This window comes from Megascapheus bottae, chromosome 4 (genome assembly GCF_031878675.1).
Source record: "Megascapheus bottae isolate mThoBot1 chromosome 4, mThoBot2.hap1, whole genome shotgun sequence".
In the NCBI taxonomy this organism is placed as follows: Eukaryota; Metazoa; Chordata; class Mammalia; order Rodentia; family Geomyidae; genus Megascapheus; species Megascapheus bottae.
The window spans coordinates 79,414,689-79,436,905 of record NC_143512.1 but is presented as its reverse complement, the minus strand read 5'-3'; the positions used below and the strand labels follow the sequence as shown (position 1 = coordinate 79,436,905).

Below are 22,217 nucleotides of genomic sequence, written 5' to 3'. Positions count from 1 at the left end.
GAAATAGTGAATACATTTTCATGGATAAGATTTCATATATATGTATATATATTATAATTAATAAAGGTGTTACAGTTATATTCTCCAGATAGAAGACAGAAGGAGCATTACTTCACACATTGATTTTACTCCATTTCCCTTCCCCCAACCCCTCCCCTCTTCCCTTTCCTATTTCAAATAAACAAATAAAAGAATATACAATATACCAGATTTCAAGGTAAGACACTGTAACAATATGAGAATAAACAAGGGACAAAAGATATGAGAAATAACATAGTACATTAAGAACAACAATCACACATTAAGGATAAGATTTCTTTTCAGAGACTGTCACTAGTGTGCTTTCACATGTATATTTCGATGAACTAAACCATCACCCTAGAAAGAACAACCCAAACTCGCAAGGGTTCAAGGAAACTTACAGCCAACAGTAAGTGAGGATACAACAGCTCAACAACTCTGAAGCAACTTAGTGCTGTTGACTTAAGCCATGCTTGTATACATTAACGCAGAGATCTTTAAAAAGGAATCAATTGCTATGTGCCAATGGCTCATGCTTGTGTTCCTAGTTACTCAAGAAGTTGAGATCTAAGGATCATAGTGCAAAGCCACTCTAGCAGGAGAGTTCATGAAAATCTTATCTCCAAGTAACTGCCAAAATGGATCTATGGCTTATGTGTTAGGCTTAAGCACAAAACCTCAGGGACAGTGCCTACGTACTGGGCCAAGGTGGGTACACAAAAAGAACGAAGGTTGATTTGAATCATTAGACATTTGGGTATTTTAGTTATATGGCAACAAATTACTAGTTCAAGTGCCTATGACAGGTTGACTAAGTTTGAGGACTGATAATTCATCATTGTAATTCCTTGAATCCATGTTTTATACATAATTTTAATCCTCAGATCAAGAATACATTTTTTTATTGTAATTAGTAAAAGGGTTACATGATATTTGCCCGATAGAAGGTGCATTAATTCACATACATTGATACCCTTTCACATGTCTTGGTACCCATTTATGTTCAAAATTTTAAACACTTGGGCCGGGAGTTTGGCCTAGTGGTTAAAGTGCTTGCCTAGCATGCATGAAGACCCGGGTTCGATTCCTCGGTACCACATACATAGAAAAAAGCCGGAAGTGGTGCTGAGGCTCAAGTGGTAGAGTTCTAGCCTTGAGAAAGTCCAAGGACAGTGCTCAGGCTCTGAGCTCAAGCCCAGGACTGGCAAAAAAAAAAAAGAATTTTTAAACACTGGGTAAAATAGGAAGAATTATAATTACCTATGGAGAAAATGTCAAATTTGGATATAAGTATCCACCAAAAAGCAGTGAAAAAAATTAATTTACATAAAACCACGAATGATACATGCAATTTTCCCCAATTAGTACAGTTTGGGGATTTACACTGGGCTTGAATTAGGGTGATTATTACAGCCAGTAAAAATGTTTATTGAATTAAATTTAGACTGAAATATTTTCAAAGAAAATGTATGAATACCTATTTTTAGCTTGGTCCTGAAAGATCACAGACCCATGTTAGAGCTATTGAAATTGTTAGAAGTGAGGATATTTTCATAGAATAATGAAGATCCCATGGTGGGCTTAATGACACTGGATAACAGTGTAATAGTATTTTTACCAAGGAGAAGTCATTTCAGGAATGGTCAGTTAGAACTACAGCAACAAATTCACTCAATAGGCAAAAAAGATTTAGCCCTTCTCTTCAGACTATTCTCATGGAAAGCAAAGGCCTTAAAATACCATTGACAAATGCATGTATTCCAAGGTTTATGTGAGTGGCTACAATATAAGAAAAGCAAAAACTGTTGTTGGTTAAAAAGAGAGGAGAGGAATTCCTCAATCCATCACCAGAAAGCAGGAAAAATCTCCACTTTTGATGACCTACAGAGGGCACAGAAATCTGTCTCAGTAGAAGTTTAGGTTCTGATGTAGTCACTGGCAACTGCTACTACAGATTTCAAAAGCAATAACATCTAAAACATTTGTAAAACAAAGAGGTGGGTTTCCTAAATCCTTGTATGAGACAATCTTACTCTAACATGAAAATACAGATAAGCACAGGGCTAGAAAACTAGAGCACAATAGGACAAATGGCAACAAATAAACTTTAACAAGTCAAGCAGAACTGGTTAAGCACCTGCAGAAAAATAAAGATGGATCCTGCTACATCACCCAGCACCAGGATTAACTCCAAATGAATCAAAGACCTCAAGGTAAAAGCAGATACACTTTTTAATGGGATGGTTGTTACTTTGGAGATTAGTTTTGGAGTGATTCAATATTTTGAGTTGTTGATATTATTTTAGATATGAGGCCTTTGTCCGTTGTTTGGTTGGTGAAGATCTTCTCCCACTCTTTAGGCTTCCTAACTAATTTACTAGCTATGTCCTTTGCCATACAAAAGCTCCGCAGTTTAATGCAGTCCCTCTTATCCAGCCTTTATCTGATTTGTTGTGATTCTTGGTCCTTATTAAGAAAGTTTCTACTTGTGCCAGGGAGGCCTAGTGTATCTCCTATTCCTTCCTGTAAAGTTTTCAGTGTGTCAGCTTTTACCTCCAGGCCTTGATCCATTTGGAGTTAATTCTAGTGCAAGGTGACAAAGAAGGATCCAACTTTAGTTTTCTGCAGGTGCTTAACCAGTTCTGCCAGCACAACTTGTTGAAGAGGCTTTCTTTTTTCCATTCTATTTTTTTGGCTCCCTTGTCAAAGATTAGGTGGCCATAGGTCTGTGGTTTAGTATCTGGGTCCTCAGTTCTATTCCATTGGGCTAAAGACTTAAAGAGAGTCTTCTCTGAAGAAGAAACAAAAATGGCCTATAGACACATGAAGAAATGCTTAACATCTCTGGTCATAAAAGAAATGCAAATCAAAACAACTCTAAGATTCCACCTCACTCCAGTTAGAATGGCCAGGATCAGGAAAACTAATAACAACAGATGCTGGAGGGGATGTGGCCAGGAGGGATCACTACTACACTGTTGGTGGGAGTGCAAACTTGTTCAACCACTATGGAAAGCAGTGTGGCAGTGCCTCAAAAGGCTAAACATAGAGCTCCCTATGACCCAGCAATTCCACTACTTGGCATTTACCCAACCATCCAGAAACAAGGACATACTAAATCCACTAGCACAACAATGTTCATTGCAGCATTATTCACCATAGCAAAGATATGGAACCAACCTAGATGTCCCTCAGTTGATGAGTGGATCAACAAGTTGTGGTATTTGTACACAATGGAATTCTATGCTGCTGTCAGAAAGAATGACATCGCCCCATTTGTTAGGAAATGGAAAGACTTAGAAAAAAATCATATTAAGTGAAGTAAGCCAGACTCAAAGGAACTTAGGCTCAATGGTTTCCCTCATTCGTCATAATCAGTAGAAACCTTGGGCTCTACTAGCAGAGATCTGCAATAGAGCAAAATCATCTTGATACATAAGGCCATATAGTATGAAGCTAATTGAAAGGACCTCCAGGATATTGAAACAAAAGCCATATAACGAATGATTGTTGTCCTTAATATACTATGTTGCCTCTCATCTGCTGTCCCTTGGTTATCTCATATTGTTACAGTATCTCACTTTGTTATCTGATATATTGAATTTATTTGTATTTGGTTATTTGAAATTTGATAGGGAAGGGGGGAAAACCAAGACGGGTGGGGGGTGTGGGGGGGAGGGTAATGGGTACCAAGACATGTGAAAGGGTATCAATGTATGTGAATCAATGCACCTTCTATCTGGCAAATATCATGTAACCCTTTTACTAATTACAATAAAAAAAAGCAGATACACTGAAAACCTTACAAGAAATAGGAGAATAGGAGATACACTAGGTCTTGGCACAGGTCAAAACTTGAATAAGGACCCAGAAAAATCAAAGAAAGTTTGGAAAGTGGGACTGCATTAAACTGCAGAGCTTCTGTATGAAAAAAGGACATAGTTAGCAAGCTAAATAGAAAGCCCACAGACAGGGAGAAGATCTCCACTCACCATACAACAGAAAAGGCCTCATCTAAAATATATCAACAGGTCAAAAAATTGAATCACTCCAAAACTCATCTCCAAAGAAATAACCATCCCATTAAAAGATGGGCCAAAGACTTAAAGAGAGTCTTCTCTGAAGAAGAAATAAGAAATATACACGTGAAATGCTCTACATCTATGGCCATAAAAGAATTGCATATCAAAACAACTCTAAGATTCCACCTCACTCCAGTTAGAATGGTCATAACGAAGAAATCTAATAACAATAGATGCTGGCAGGGATGTGGCCAGGAGGGATCACTACTACACTGTTGGTGGGAGTAAAAACTAGTTCAACCACCATGGAAAGCAGTATGCAGTTCCTCAGAGGACTAAACATAGAGCTCCCCTATGACCCAACAATTCCACTACTTGGCATGTACCCAATCATCCAGAAACAAGGACATAATAAATCCACTAGCACAACCATGTTCATTGCAGCACTATTTACCACATCAAAGATAAGGAACCAAACCAAATGCCTCCTCAGTTGAATATTGGATCAACAAGTTATAGTATTTATACACAATGGAATTCTATGCTGCTATGAGAAAGAACAGCATCACCCTATTTGTAAGGAAATGAAAGACTTAGAAAAAGTCATATTAAGTGAAGTAAGCCAGACTCAAATGAACACAGGCCTAATGGCTTCCCTCATTTGTCATAAGTAGTTATAAACCTTGAACTCCCCTAGCAGAGGTTTACAATAGGACAAAACCTAGATACCTAAGGCCATACAGGATGAGGCTAAATGAAAGGACTTCCAGGATATAGAAACAAGACCCATATAATGTGATTGCTGTTCTTAATGTACTATGTTATTTCTCATCTCTTATGTTGTTCCTTGGTTTTCTCATATTGTTATAGTATATTACCTCGTTATCAGATATATAATATATATATATATGTTTATTTGTTTATTTGAAATAGGATAGGGAAGGGGGGGAAACAAAATGAAGGGAGGGGTGTGGTTAGGAAAATGGGAACAAAAACATGAGAAGGCATAGCAATATCCGTTAAGTAATACACATTCTATCTGGCAAATATAATGAAACCTTTCTATTAATTACAATAAAAATATATTTTAAAAAACTTTAACAAGTCCTTAGTATACTGAATCCAGAAATACATATGCAAGATTAATAATTTCTGACTAATTGGGTTTTTATCCCAGTATGCATTAACTCTATATTCTAAAATTAATAAATACTATGTCATTAAAAACAAAAATTAAATTATCACAACAAATGAAGAAAGAGCACATAAAACATAATAAAACTAAGCAAGAATAACAAGGAACATTATGTCAGAAGAAATGATCACATTTTGTGATCAATGGCTGAGTGGAAGACTTAAAACTGTGACTCATGTAGTCCTTTCAAATTACTTATCTTAACATTCAATATAATGCTTAACAAAATTCCAGAAGGAATCTTGGTATGGATGTAAAGCTGATACTGAACTTCACAAAGAGAAGAAACAATGTCATTTTTTCCTAAGGTGATAACATTGAGATAAAAAGGCAAAGATGAAAAACATATAATGTCTTACACAATACCTATAGCACAGCAACAGTAATCAATCCAGTTTCTTTTCAGTTTAAGAAAAATGTGCTGAATAAGAATACAAAACAAGTTCACATATATGTCACTTCACATGAAAGGCAACTGCTTTTTGGTCAGTATACCAACCTAATTCATTAGCCACAGAGAAACTCTTCCCACAACGAATAATAGAACTGGACATATTTTAAGATACGTGCATCAAAGAATTCTATACTACAAACAAAACTGACTTCAAGGATGGAAGATTTAGTACTCGATTTGCAGTACATATACTAAAGTTGGAATGATACAGAGAAAATTAGCATGGCCCCTGCTCAAGGATGACACACAAATTCATGAAGCATTCCATATTTTTTCTAAAAGTAAGCTTTGTTCATAGGTTCCACATTCTAGTTTAGAAGTAGCCCATTGGAAATTCGAACACTTCCATATTAGCTGTTTGTTTTTTCCTTATTTTTTCTTAAAGAATTTATTAACATTGATTTTTACATCATATTTCAAATGACATATTTAACAGGCAAGTATTCAAGAAGGGAATCTCTATATACAATCACTGGCACTTAGATTTTAGAACATAATGAAACGTAAGCTGAGGGTTTGTATGTCACAGATACATAAAAGTCTATGTAATAAAACATTATGTCTGTAGAGTTATAGATTCTTATATCTATGTAGTTGTGTTTATATTTACAATACCATGTCCATAGCATTGGGTACACAAATATTGAGTCCTCACTCTTGTACTGTTTGGATCGAATAGCCACAAACCAAGGATACCATTGTGTGTCACCATTTTATTCCTTTGTCATGAGACTAAGTGCACATTTCATTTAATTCCCCCATCACCACCCACATGGAGTATCATGCCCTCATATCACAGAAGTGAAAAGCAGAGGTTAGAAGAAATTAAGCCATTGATGAAAGTTGTAGCTGATAAATGAAGAAAGGAGAATTTTAAATGGTACCATTTCTCGTGCATAATCATTAGTCTCTATGCCATCTTGGTACAGAAGGCAAGCAGAAGTTAGAAAACAGATACCTTGCTGCCTGTTCAGAGGTAGCCTGTAAAGGTCAGAACTATACAACTACCGGGATGCACATGAGAATGCCACTCAACACCACATCATGTCATTCGACACCTTAATGGAGCTTTATCCCTATGTCAAGAGTGGGTGGGTTCCATGGGCAACTACCTTGTTTCACTTATAATTGCGCTGATTAACTGAACTGTCTCAGTGTCACATTCTTTCTTTAAAAATCATTTAAAAATTAATGTATTTTTACATAAGACTAGATACGTCATCACCATATATCTTATGAAGACACTGAAATTTTTCTTTTATTTATTTGGTCCTTTTGTTCTATCCTTTCTTTTAAAATATAGTTGATAATAATCTATTAAAAACGAAATTAAATATAATTTCTAGAAGAAATCAAAGAAGTTCAGCAGAGATTTCATACATGTAACATAAAAGACATGAGTCATTAGAGAAAAACAACAGAACATCATTAAAACACGAAAATTCTGCTCTTTAAAATATACTGTTATAAAAAGGTTTGTCATAGAAAGGTAAGGCTCAGATGAGGAAGATGTCTTCAAAACATCCATCTAGATTTATCTGTGAGCTGGAAAAAAAAAATCTCCCATTACTCTAAGATAGATTCAAAGAAAAAAAAACTGCCAAAGAATTTCAACAGACTCTTATAGAAGATAGAAATGACAAAAGTGCATAAAAAGATGTTCAGTATAAATCACTGTTAGAAATGCAAAGGGAAACCACAACGAAATGCCACAATCCATCTACTAGAGTAAAGAAAAAAAAACTTAATGAAAATACACAGTACTGATGAGAACTGGAGAAACCAGAACACTAAAGCACTGGTGGTAGGAAGGGAAAATGCACAGGACTGGAGAACATTCTCCATTGACACTTGAAGAAAAAAAAGGACGAAAAATGTAGTGAATATTTACTCTGTTCTTGCTACCCAACTTAATCCTTAGGGACTTTCCAAGCTATCTATTAGAAAATGAATCTATAATGTTTACAAAATATACAAGGTATGTAAACACTATAAATGGAAATTTAATAATAGCAATTGTTACTAATAAAAATACAATATCAACTCATTGTGCTAACTTAATTTTGCTTTTAAAAACAATTCATTTCTAACCAAATTTTCTGACAGATTATTTAATAATGGTTCATTTAAATTACACTAAGGTAATCAAATATTTAAGGAAAAAAAATCAGTGAAGAATTTCTTGAGTGTTTATACTGAAGTGGAACTTCAAAACCAATTGCTATTATCTCCGCAGCATTTCCTCTTGCCACAGGCAGTTTCTGAGAAAGCAGCACATGAGCCAGATCTACTTGTGAGATATCAATATGTTGAAAGCATTATGATCAATTTCTGTAGATGATGCCGATGATGAAGTTTTTAAACATTTAAATTGTATACTGCTTCCATCAACTTTAATTTGACTACAAATGCATATACAAACACAATCAAGACACAGAGCAAATTTGCCCTCCCCAATTCCCTTACAGCACATTCATCTCCCTCAGGCAATCCTGGATCTGATCTGCCACCTGCAGTCTTCCTCCTTTCTGGAAAGCCATGTAAAGTGAAATCACACCTGGAATTTTTTTGAGATTGTCTTCTTTCATTCAGTATAAGGCCTCTAAGATGGAAGCAATGGTGTTCATCCCTCTTTATTGCTGATAAATATGCCATTGCATGGAAGAATAGAAATGCATCAGTCCATCAGTGTTAGATGCTTACCCTTAGGGGCATTTGTGAGTTGCATTTCACATTTAAATCTACAATGCATTTTAATTTAGTTTTGTAAAAAAAATGAAACATTTATTTCCAACTACATAGACATAAAATCTATGACTCTATAGACCCGTTTTATTACATAGATTAATATGCATCTATGACATACAAACCCTCAGCCTAATTTTAATTATGTTCTAAAATCTAAGTGCCAGTGATTGTATAAAGAGATTCTCTTTTTGAATACTTGTGTGTTAAATATGTCATTTGAAATATGATGTAAAAATCAATGTTAATAAATTGTTTAATTAAAAAAATGAAACATTATCTCCAAGCTTCCATTTAAATATAAATTTATAATCCTATAAAGTCAAAATAGCTACCCGGTTGATTGATGGGTCATTCGGTAACTATACATTAAACTACTGTTAAAATCTCAAAACTGTTTTCCAGAGTGGCTAAAACATTTTCGATTATACCAGCAAAAATGTAAGATTTCTACTTTCTCCTTGTCTTTCTTATAGAAATTAGTGTTATTATTAATATGCACCAGTACTAAAGTTTGAACTCAGTATTTGAATCTTTGCTTGCATTGTACCACTTGAGCCATGCCTCTAGGCTGTTTTTCGCTGTCATTTTGGAAATGGAGTCTAGTTAACCTTTATGCCCAGGTAGGTTTCAAACTTCTCTTCTCTAGATTTAGGACTTCTGAAGAGCCAGGTGGGCACACTACCGGCACTTGGTTGTCAGTAGTTTTCATTTTTAATTACTATTATCTTTAAGTAGTTGTATAAAGGAGATTTTATTTAACAAAACAGTTTATGAAAATTTTTAGGTATATCACTGTAAATCATTTTAGGTTTAATTTTCATTTAGTAGTCAAGGAGTTTTTAAACATCTTCTTAGGCTTGTGCTTCATTTGGTTTATGTGGCATCATAAAGCCTCAGTGGTGAAGTGACTATTAAAATGTTTTTGCTGTTATTTAATGCAGTGTTCTATTTTTTACAGTTTTTCACAGAGTAGGTATAATTTCTTTATTGATTATGTGAATAAGAGTTCCTCACTGCCCTTAGCTTGTCTTATTCTTTTAACATTGTCCTAAAAGTTAATTTCAAGTGATTTTATTGAAGGTCTCACATTAGTAAGGTATTGAATATGATTCTGAGTAAATTCAAGTGATAATGGATGCTTTTATTTTTTACACAATGTTCATCAATTGCATTTACATCTATGATACATTTTAATTTAGATTCCTACAAAATCTGGAACTTAACCTGAGGTGTTGCTTTTATTTGTGACATAAAGATATGCAATAGCATTTGTTCTTTCTCCATTTAATTCATTTGCAACTTCATGAAAATGAATTGGACACATTTGCATGGACCTATTTCTAGAGTCTTTCTTCTACTTGATGGAACTATTTGACCCTTCAGACAAATCTTCATTGCTTATACTTTTCTTTTGTCAGTCTTGGGGCTTGAACTCAGGACTTTAGGTACTGTCCCTGAGCTTTTTTGCTCAAGGCGAGTGTACTATCACTTTGTGCCACAGCATCACTTCCAGTTTTGGTGGTTAATTAGAGACAAGATTTTCACAGACTTTCCTGCTCCAGCTGGCTGTAAACCACAATCCTCAGATCTTACCCTCAGGAGTAGCTAGGATTACAGGCATGAGTCACTGTCACCCAGCTATTATGTTTATTCATTCATTTTGCTAGAGAAGCTTAAAGTTAGTGAGACTACTCAACCTTAATTATCTTTTTAAACTTCAGAGTTAATTGGCTCTATCATATATTGTATATTTCAGGATTACCATGTATATATGTTGCCTCTGCAATTTGAACAGAATCATATCAGACCTATTGGATCAACTTGGAAATAACGTCTTCATTATGTTGAGTCTTCCACTCTCCAAAAGTTGATATCTCTCTATGAAGATGGAATGTGCCTTTCTCAATTTTCACCTAAATATTTTTATAAATATCGGAATTTTTAACACTTTATTTCTAACTCTGACTTGATTGAATAACAGACATCTAACTGATTTGTCATATGTTGGTTTGTTTTTTTTTTTTTAATTTGCCTTCCTACCCAATCTGGCTTTTGCTATTTTGTTTTCTTATTACACTAGGTACAACTTGAGTACAATGCTGAAGAAAATGATGGGTAACGAAGATTTCTTTATTTTAATCTGAGAGGTAAAGAATGTAATTTTTCTTTGTTAAGCAATATAGCAGTAGGATTTGTCGTATTTTCATTTTCTCTGTGTTCCACTTTCTAATTTGATTATGTTCATGATTTTTTAAAATAATGAGTTTGCATTGGATTTTCACAAGTACGTTTTCCTATATCAAATTATCAGATTATGTTTCTTCATTAGAAGACTAGAAGAGAATGCTAAGAGGATAATGGCTCTCCAGGCTTCTCCAGGAAGTCATTATGGGAATGTGGAGAATAAGCTTACCTGCTGAATCTAAGAACTGAGAATCATGCTGTAAGTCTTCCATGGAGACTGTTTAGTAAATCAGAATATCTAGTCATGAAGAACAAGAACTTTCCGTCTCCTGCCAGATCAGATTTCATGACTGACCTAACTCTGCAGAATCTTACTCGTATTTTAAGAAATGAGATAACACTACCAAAGAGAAACAAAGCAAGATAAGCAAAAATGTTCAACCTAATTTAAAATTCGACTAAGGAAACATTACAGTTTAAAATCCAAACAACAAAAAAATCCAAAAATAAAAATAAAATCCCAGGGTCACAACAAATTGGAGACTTGATAAATGAAACTATCTAAAAATAAAGCTTCTGCACAGATAAAACTATAGCCACTAAAGTAGAAAGACAGCCAACCAACTGGGAAAAGATATTTACCAATAATACATCTGACAAATGCTTAATATCCAGTATCAACAGGAAACTCAAGAAACTAATCTCCCCCAAACCCAACAAACCAATCACTAAATGGGCAAGGGAACTAAAGAGAGACTTATCAGAAGAGGTTAAAATGGCAGAAAAGCACATGAGAAAATGCTCATGATCCATGGTCATAAAGGAAATGCAAATAAAACAACCCTAGGATACCACCTTACCCCAACAAGGATGGCCAAGATTTTGAACTCAGACAATGACAGATGCTGGCAGGGTTGTGGAGAAAAAGGAACTCCACTACACTGCTCATGGGATTGTAAATTAGTTCAGCCACTCTGGAAAGCAGTGTGGAGGTTTCTTAAAGAACTGAAAATTGACCTTCCCAACGATCCCGCCATACGACTTCTGGGCATCTACCCTGAACATCATAACCCAGGATATGATCAGGACACTTGCTCAGCTAGGTTCATCTCTGCACTATTCACATTAGCCAGGCAATGGAAACAATCCAGATGCCCTACTGCAGATGAATGGATACAGAAAATGTGATATATATATATCTATATATCTATGTATCTATATATATATATATATATATATCACACAATGGAATTCTACATAGCCAACAGACAAGATAAAATAATGGCATTTGCAGGGAAGTGGATGAATCTAGAGCAAATCATGTTGAGTGAGACAAGTCAAGACCAAAGTAACAACGGGCACATGGTATCCTTAATATGTGGCTATTAGATCCAAACAGTACAAGAGCGAGGACTCAATATTTATTTACCCAATGCTTTGGAAATACAAACATAACTACATAGACATAAAAATCTATGACTCTATAGACATAATATGTTATTAGATAGATTAATATGTATCTATGACATACAAACCCTCAGCCTAATTTTAATTATGTTCTAAAATCTAAATGTCAGTGATTGTATATAGAGATTCCCTTCTTGAATACTTGTTTGTTAAATACGACATTTGAAATATGATGTAAAAATCAATGTTAATAAATTCTTTAATAAAAAAAGAAAAATGGCTGCCCCAAAAGATTGTATGATGATACCTTATTTAGAGAATTTAAAAACAAATAAAAAATAAATGGATAAAATAAAATCCAAACCAAAAATAACCATGTTAGATTGAAGTCACCTTTCTAATGCCAGGGCAATTTAGAATTTGAGAAAAAGTAAAAGACATCAAAGATAGCATAAAGAGATTTCAAACACTCTACGCTTAAACCTTGGTTCTGATAATTAGTCATTTAAAATCAAAGGTAAGGAAAAGGAGATGGTGTGCACAGTTAGAATTTTATTACACAGAAAACAGTCTCATTCATTTGTTTGCCTATGGGGTATTTCTATTTATTCTAAAATTTTTCATTGCTGTTATGAATCCTTATACCAAAGAATATCACCTAGTATGTAAAAAGAATACAATTTTACTTTTAATCAGGAATTCCTTGAGAAATAGCTCGAAAAAAGAAAAACCTTATATTTCATTCTTCTGTAGACGAGAAAAAGTAAAAAGCAAAAACAAGCAACAACAACAACAAAAAAAGAAACACAAAATCTCGGTAGCCTTTGTAAGAGGATCCTGACATTAAGAAATTCTCATATGGGGCCGGGAGTTTGGCCTAGTGGTTAAAGTGCTTGCCTAGCATGCACGAAGACCCAGGTTCGATTCCTTGGTACCACATACATAGACAAAAGCTGGAAATGGTGCTGAGGCTCAAGTGGTAGAGTGCTAGCCTTGAGAAAGTCCAAGGACAGGGCTCAGGCCCTGAGCTCAAGCCCAGGACTGGCAAAAAAAAAAAAAACAAGAAATTCTCATACTTAAGAAGAACATCTTTTTGTGCACATGGACATGGATTTACCCATTTAACTTAGTATAGTAGCTTATTTAGAGTATATGGCATACACTACTTCATCTCAAGAGTTTTCTTGATATGTATTAAGATGCCTCTATTTTCCTGGCGTTAAAATCAAGTTTTAACTACACAGACATGGTACTTCATACAAATTCTCAAGGATGAATTCATAGAACCAAAAAGAAAAAAAAGCTTGGGATATAAGGACAGGAGATTTTCAAAAGAACAGAAGGGAAAGTTCTAAACATCTCAGGGTCTATTAAACATTAATCCATGGCAAGTGATGTGCGAGAAGTAATGCATGCATCTACTACCTGACGAATGCAATTGTAACCTTGCTACACATTGTCCCAACAATAAAATTAAAGAAATAAGATGGCAAAAAAGTAACCATGATGAAAATTTTTGCACTTTAAAACAAAGATACATTATATCATTGCTTGCTGATTTTTGGTAAAAGAAATCCTAGTTTTCCGTAAGCTCCATAAAAGCACCAAATTTAAAGTTTGGAGCTCTATGTACCTTGGAACAACAGAAATGTCATTGCCACTCTGCACATGGCTAATGCTAAGTCAAAGTCTAACAAAGTAAGTCCTAGGAATTGGTAGTTGGCAAAAGGGGAGTATTGGGGCAATGAGTTGGGGAAGGGGCAAAATCCATCATTTATACCGAAACATTAAGGATAAGGGGAGGGGTGGGTCGAAGGGAGATGAAAATATTGAAGGGGTACACAAATCAAGATGCACGTGTCCATAAAGTGCCTCATTAAATTGCACAAAAAAGTACAAATCTTAAAAATTTAAGAAATGTGAAGTAGGGGTGCATTGGTGCATTTTGAGAGGTAGGTGAGAATACTGGAAGGGTTGACACTGACCAAGACACAGTGTACTCATAAACTGCTTTTTGAGCGGCAACTCCTTTGTACAACCACTTAAATAAAAATGCTAAAAAAATAAAATAAAAACAACAAAAGCCAAACCAGCCAATAAATGAAAGGAACTACGGGACAGAGATAGCCAAAGAACTAACACATTCTTGATGATGATTCTGCTTCTCTATGATAATTCTGCATGGGAAAAAATGAATCCATAGGGACATTCTGCATGACAGCAGTGCCTGCCCTTAAAGGTCCATAGCCCCATGCAAGGAAGCTCTGGGAAAGGCAACAAGCAGCAATGAAAGCATTGCGGGCATAGAATATAATCACTGGCACGATATTTCATCACCAGAATATGAAATGCATGTAGTTTTGTCTTACGGAAGACGCAGAGAATTACAGCAGATGTAATACGTGTTCAATCGTATTTACCATTTTGGTTCAACCATTTCCATTTGCAAGGTACCAATTTTTTCTAGCACTGAGGCAAAAACAAGGGTACACACACCTATAACATCTCTTCCAAATGAACTATCTTATAACACAGTCCCAACATTTATTAAGAACTCTTCAAAGAACATGAAAACACTGAGTGAGAAAGGAAGTAGCCAAAGCACCATAATCAAAATACCTGGGATCACAATGCTAGAGACGATGGATAATCTAAGTCGCCTGACTGCTCACTAGACCATGTTTAAAGGCTACAAAACCTCACACTGCACCCCCACAGAGCTTGCAAGTACGATCTGTGAGAAACAAAACCAAAATCTTAGGATCAGACTCTACCTTCCAGTTCACATTTTCCTGTGTGGCTGCAGTGAGTCCCTGGAAGACTCGGAATTTGTTTTAGTCAACTTTGAAGAATTGTTTGAAAAGAAGATGTCATTTAAAATACTTCGTAACAATTACAGAAGAGTATAGTGTTGCCAGTGGTCAATTTCTGAGAAGAACTGGTAACACCTCCTGAGCAAAATGTAGAGAATACTAACTACTGTAAGAATTAACAATCAATTCAGAGACAAACAGTTCCAAAGCAGCTCAAGTAACTCAATGAGTTACTTTTTAAAATAACCCTGTTAAATGTTTCTGTTTCTCAGCATGAATGTCTTTGGGTACTCATCAGATTTTTTTAACAAGTATGATTGTTCTGTCTTTCTATCCCCCCCAAATTCAAAGAATTCTGAATATGTTTACATTGTAGAACAAAAATGAGTCTTTGTTTTTATTTTTGCCACCTCAGACTCTTGAGCACCATCCAGAGAATACAATTCTGATGTGCCAATCTTTGATAATTAACATCCATGTTGTAGTTGGTAACTGCAACTTTAGGTCATTTTTTGAGAAGAAATCAATTCTGGAAACCTACAAATGTATATACTTTTGCTCTTAAAAGTCTTTCCAGGGACTTCACAGTCCCAATTTCAACAGTCACCACCTACGACAAGCTCTCATTACCTTCAGTTTAGAGAACCACCAGCCCCACAGGACAGGTTTTCCTGACTTTAGTCTCCTGCTGTGCAAGAAGACAATCAATTTTACACACAGCTTCTCTTTAATAATTCCAAATAGGCTCTGTTCTTCCTCTCCTTAGTGTCGTGAAGCTCTCTTCTAGAGATATACTCTTTCCAAAATCCCAAAAGAGTCTAGAGACCCACTACACTACTTCTCCATATTTTGGTCTCTCCACTTCTCCCCAAACAGGGATGCTTTTTCAGTAATTTTAAGGTTACCATTCAACATGTCAGTTTATAAATACAATGAATCTAGAGTTATATTGATGTTTTCATCATTCTTCCTCCTCCTTCCAATTCCTCTCCTCTCCTCAATTTTTCTATTTTCATGGAATAGGTATTGAATATTATGCTACACATTGACTTTTATGAATATTATTATCCTCTCCCCACACCCCTTAAGTTTTGATTTCTACTCCATAATGCTATTTTAGGAAAACCAGGAGCATATAGGATAGCTCTTTTCATACATCTAGTAGAGTGTTTTGTTGGAGAATTATTAACTAGGCTAAGTACAGAAAGAGGCATAAGAATGAGGAATACTGGTATACAAGTGCATGCAGGAAAGGAACTGAATTTTTTCCCCCTTAGTATGGCATTGAATTACTATGACAGATTGATCCCTGAATCTGGCAGTCTTGGAAAAGTTGCATTTCTTGTCTTATTGAAAAAAAAATCTAAAAATAGAGCAATGAACATGAAACAAGAAAACCTAACTACTTATCCAAAGGCAATATGGAAAGAGCAGTTGCCAATGCCTGTTCTCTTTTTCTAGGGAGAAAAATTACAGCTCCTTGAAATTTGTCATTAGAGAGTGATGGACGGGTGGGTAGACAGGTGGGCAATCACACCATGAGGCACCCTCTCCTGGTTCCAAAGAAGCACTCTTTTGAAGATGCGTTTCACTCTGACTATTCTACCTTATGGAAAAATCCCAGCTCATCTACTGGAACTAATACGTGCTTGGTTGAGACTGTCCTACTTCCCAGCAGTCTGCTGTCGACAAATATTGCTATGACATCAGAGTTTGACAAGAAACACCTCTTATACCATTATGATGCTGAAGGAAATATTCAAGAAAATAACCACTGTACTAGAAAGTAAGCTTGTATTTAACTTGCTGTAAGTTAAATCTATATTTGACTCATATTTCTTTTATCCTTTTGAAATTTATTTATTGTAAAGGTGATGTACAGAGGGGTTACAGTTACATAAGGCAGGTAATGAATAAGTTTCTTTAGGAAAAAGGCTCCATTTCATTAAACTGAAGTACTTTGCCATCTACTTACACATTAGAAATGCCAGATGACTAATTATATGGTGATAAGACACTGACTCTTTGACCCTACTGGCATTAACTAAATTTGAAGAAAAAAGAAAATAAACTTTTTCATCATTATTGGCCTGATTTTATTTCCTAAAGCCAGTCTTCAAAAAGGATAAAGACATTCATATTTTTTTTTTCAGGCACAGAAAATCTTGAAGGCACTTTTGCTGTTGCCAGTTTGGGGCCTTTTAACTATAACTATACATTTTAGATATTCATTCATTCATTTGCTTAGCACTTGAATGATACATATTAATGAGATTTAATGTGGTTTTCCATACAGCATGCAGTGATCATATAAACCTCTCCTTTCACCCAAGTCTTTCTCAATCCCTATGAATTAGATTATTACGAATCAGGTTTCTAATTAGGAATCAAATTTCAGATTAACTTTTTCTTAAGATTCCATATGCAAGCAAGAACAAGTGATCATTACAACTCAACCTACTTCCAGATTGTGGATTATTAGTAGCTCGAAGTGACTCAAGCTCTGCTATCTCTAAGAAAAGACTCTTGATTCAAGGGAGCTCAGCTTAAATCCCTACTCTCATCATGCACAATCTGTTTCTGAGATTCCCTTTGCACATGGCTTAGTGAGAGCACCAAAAGCTCTGCTGATTCCTCTAGGGTCTTACTACCCTTATCCCACATCTCCATGTCAATGGAAAGGAAGGAAAGTAACCAAATAAAGCCTTTATCTGCCTAAATAAGCCTAGGTGATATTTAAGAATGAATATCCTTATAGAATTTTCTAATACTTATTTCTAGGAAGGTTGTGTAATAGCTCCCCGAAGACCATTTAAAATTTATAAAGCCATTTAGCTTCAAAGCATTATGAATGCCCCTAGGTAAGCAATGGATAGAAGGAAATACACAGCCACACAAACATTCCTTGCCAGATTTTGAAGTCTAATAATACAACTCCCGAAGCCAAATTAGGATTTGCATTTGGAGATTCCCATTAAAATGAAAGCAATCTCTAGCTGTAATTATTTCATTCATTCTGCAAATTGGAAAGTATGTTACAGTGTGAACTAGTAGAGCCCAGAAAAATCTATATCACTTTGATTTTAATTGTACAACTAATGGATTCATAGTGCACCTGTTGTTTACTTTATTCTGAACTCACATATACCCTATTGCCAGATTTGATAAATTGATGATATAGATATGCACACCTGTACAAACCCTATATAGACTTCTTAGCCAACTCCCTTTTCTAATGGATCACTGTTTTGGCCTGGGAAATTACATTCCACTGGTAACCATTCTATGTGGGAGGCCATGCTAGGTTAACTCCTCAGAGGCATCTGAGTTGGGAAATGTGTGCTTCAGGGCTTGGTTGTAGGTAAGAACAAAAAGAACATCACCAGAGACCTCCTGTTGCTAAAGGGTGGCCAAGGAGCCATACCCTCACTGGAGTCATTTCAGAGCACATGGCAAGTGACAAGGCCTTCCAGAAACTGCACAGCAAAGGACAAACTAGAAGAGCATCACTGTGATATAAGATCAGACTCAAAGTGGGAAATGGCTTTTATGAACAATTTCATAGGATCGCCAAGACGTCTGTGTCTCATCCTGAATGTCACCTGCTGTTATCATCAGCTTCATGGAGGCCTTAACAGGTCTTTCTGTAACAACAACAAAAAATACCTGCTATATCATCATCCCAAGCACAGTGCCCAGTAAGTAGGTAACAAGTATTTGTAGTGAAGCTAAGAGACAGTAAACATTACCAAGAGTTGTGGTAGAGGAGGTAACACAGCCACTCACAGCCTACACAAGGTCACCTTGATGTGGGACTCATCTCCAAAACCACAATGCCCCAAGCTCCTGTGACTATCTCAGTCAACCTAGGGCTTAGTATTTATAAGCAAATAAGGGAAAATTGAAATCCAAATACAACTAATTAGCTCTCAAAGCTACAAAAACATTTTCAAATTACTATATTCAATGTTTAGTTTCCTAATGAATTGCTCCGACTTTACACTTACAAAAGGATAAATGGATCAAATAAATTAAATTGGGAGGGGCCGGGAGTTTGGCCTAGTGGTAGAGTGCATGCCTAGCATGCAAAAAGACCTGGGTTCGATTCCTCGGTACCACATATATAGAAAAAAATTAAATAAAATAAAATAAATTGGGATATCTGAGATATAAAACTTTGAAAAAGGTTTCTACTGATTATGACAAATGAGGGAGACTATTGGGCCTATGTTCCTTTGAGACTGGCTTACTTCACTTAATATGATCTTTTCTAAGTCTTTTCATTTCCTTACAAATGGGGCTATGTCGTTCTTTCTGACTGCAACATAGAATTCCATTGTGTATAAATACCACATCTTGTTGATCCACTTATCAACTGAGGGACATCTGGATTGGTTCCATATATTTGCTATGGTAAATAGTGCTGCAATGAACATCATTGTGCTAGTGGATTTAGTACATCCTTGTTTCTGGACAGTTGGGTAAATGCCAAGTAGTGGAATTACTGGGTCATAGGGGAGCTCTATGTTTAATCTTTTGAGGAACCGCCATACTGCTTTCCATAGCAGGTGAATGAGTTTGCACTCCCATCAACAGTGTAGTAATGATCCCTCCTGGCCACATCCCCTCCAGCATATGTTGTTATTCGTTTTCTTGATCCTGGCCATTGTAAGTGGAGTAAGGTGGAATTTTAGAGTTGTTTTGATTTGCATTTCTTTTATGACCAGAGATGTTGAAACCTTGGGCTCTCCTAGCAGAGATTTATAATAGAACAAAATCTAGAGACATTAAGCCAAATAGTACGACATTAAATGTAAGGACCTGCAGGATAAGGAAACAAAAGCCATATAATGAGTGACTGTTGTTCTTAATGTACTATGTTATTGCTCATCTCTTTTGCCATCCCTTGATTATCTCATATTGTTACAATTTTTTACCTTGTTATCTGATATATTTTATATGTGCTTAATTGGTTATTTGAAATTGGATAGGGAAGGGGGGATATCAAGATAAGCGAGGGGAGGGTGGAAGGGAAATGGGGACCATGTCATGAGAAAGGGTATCAATGTTGGTGAAGTTATGCACCTTCTATCTGGTGAATATAATGTAACCCTTCTATTCATTACAATAAAACATCATTTAAAAAATTTGGAAAAAAAGAAACCGGTACATATACCTACCTACTACTAGAGCCTAAAATAAAAGTTAGTACATAACTCTCAGGAACTATAATGATTTGTCTAACAAATGAACAGCTAACAGAGAACTAAAAATCACAATACATGCCAAGGGGAGGCATACTGGCATAAAACTGTAATCCCAACTACTCAGGAGTGGAAGCTAAAGAATCAAGGGTTTGAGTTCATCCCAGGCAGAAGTTAAGACCCTGACTCAATAATAATAATAATAATAATAATAATAATAATAATAATAATGATGATGATGTCTGAAGGTATGGTTCACTGTAAGTGGTAAAGTACTAGTGTGACCCCTGGGTTTACTATCATTGTCACCCCGCTGACCCCCCACCAGAAAAATACTAAAATTTCAGAGCAGAAATAAATACAAAAAAGCAGTTGTTTCTCATCATTTCTACTTTATGAATTTCTGTGTTTTCTTGAATCAAATATATGCCAGTAACTAAAAAATGGAATACTAGGACCAGGAATTTGGCTTAGTGATAAGAGTGATTGCCTAGCATGCACGAAGACCCGGGTTCAATTCCTCAGTACCACAGATGTAGAAAAAAGCTGGAAGTGGTGCTGTGACTCAAGTGGTGGAGTTCTAGCCTTGAGAAATCCCAAGGAGAGTGCTCAAGCCCTGAGTTCAGTCCCCATGACTGGCAAAAAAAAAAACAGGAATATTAGAGGAAAAATTAGAAATATGCCAGATGTGTCAGACTGAAAAAAATGCATGCATAATGCATTTAACATTTCATAAGACCAGTCAATTCTATTTCCACCTGTGTGCAGGTGGCAGAGTTGCTGTGTTCTTAAGGTTGATTCAAATAGTAGAAGTAAACAATGTAAACATAGGGATGAGAATTCTCAGCAAGAAGAGTAATTTTCTCAGCATAAGGATAAATACATTTCTTCCCACCTTTCTTTTTTTTGGGGAGAGGGGTGCCAGTACCGGAGACTGATCTGGACACAGTCCCTGAGCTTTTGTGATCAAAGCTGGCATTCAACAACTTGAAACACAACTCCACTTACGACCTTTTTTTGTTAGTTAATTAGAGATTAGAGTTTTGCAGACTTTCCCACCCAAACTAGCTTCAACATATGATCCTCTTATCGCACCCTCCTAAGTAGCTAGGATTACGGGCTGAAGAACCGCTACCTGGTTATCCATTTCTTCATGAATTATACTTAGATTGCTTTACCCAAGGACATATAGAAAACCTTATGACACCATAACTATGTTAAAAACTGGTTGCATTTTAGAGCTCTGTATGTTACTTAATACTTAATTTCAGTATGATTTAAGAATCAGTTTGTTTGGTTTGTTTTGTTTGTGTCAGTCATGGGACTTGAACTCTGGGCCTGGGAGCTGTCCCTGAGCTCTTCGGATCAAAGCTATTGCCCTACCCCTTGAGCCACAGCGTCACTTCCTTCAGGATGATTTCATACCAATGGACTTCAACAATGTTACAATACTGGAACTTTTCTACATCTCTATGCACAATTTCCAAAATAAAATTGCACATTCTATTGTTTGTACTTTAATTCTTTTAGCCATCAATAATATTTTACTATTTATAAAAATACTCTTTCATATTTACAACCTTCTAAGTTTGTAGGTTTTTAAAAAACATCTTTCGAGACAAAAAATAAAGATAATCATTATGAACTTATTTTTATTTATTATATAAAATCAACAAAAGTATAAATGGACTGTATTGGTATAGCCCACTTGATACTGTTTAGAGAAATACATACTGTAACTTCAAGGCTGAAGAGCGTAGTGTAACATTTTTGGAATTCAATGATTCAGTTTTCCTTATTTTCTTGATTCACTATTTTTTATTCACTGTGTGAATATTTATTTTCTTCAGACAGTTTGGTGTTCACTTTGAATAAATCATTACATAGTTCTTGTCCTACCCTTGTTTGTTCTTATAACAAATAGTACTGCATCGATGTTTACAAACTGAAACAGTCCTAGATGAATCCCTGCTCAGCAATTCTCCCACCTACCCTCCCCACAGAGCATCAGGCTGTCCTGTTCTGTTAAGGGCTCTGGTCATCATCGGGCCACACACACACACACACACACACACACACACACACACACACACACGCATGGATACACACATGCACACATATACATGCATATGCACATATACACACACACCCAAGCTGTCCTCACAACAC

General features: G+C 35.7%; 1 protein-coding gene and 1 non-coding gene across 4 annotated transcripts in view; one reads left to right on the top strand and one right to left on the bottom strand.

Moving 5' to 3' along the window:
• Ctnnd2 (catenin delta 2) overlaps nucleotides 1-22,217 on the bottom strand; it is a 770,274-nt gene that overhangs the window by 699,506 nt on the left and 48,551 nt on the right. The gene's annotated exons all lie outside the window — the stretch shown is intronic.
• LOC150064670 (U6 spliceosomal RNA) lies at nucleotides 5,861-5,966 on the top strand. Its single transcript, XR_016535328.1, has one exon. It is a non-coding gene; the product is annotated as a U6 spliceosomal RNA (small nuclear RNA).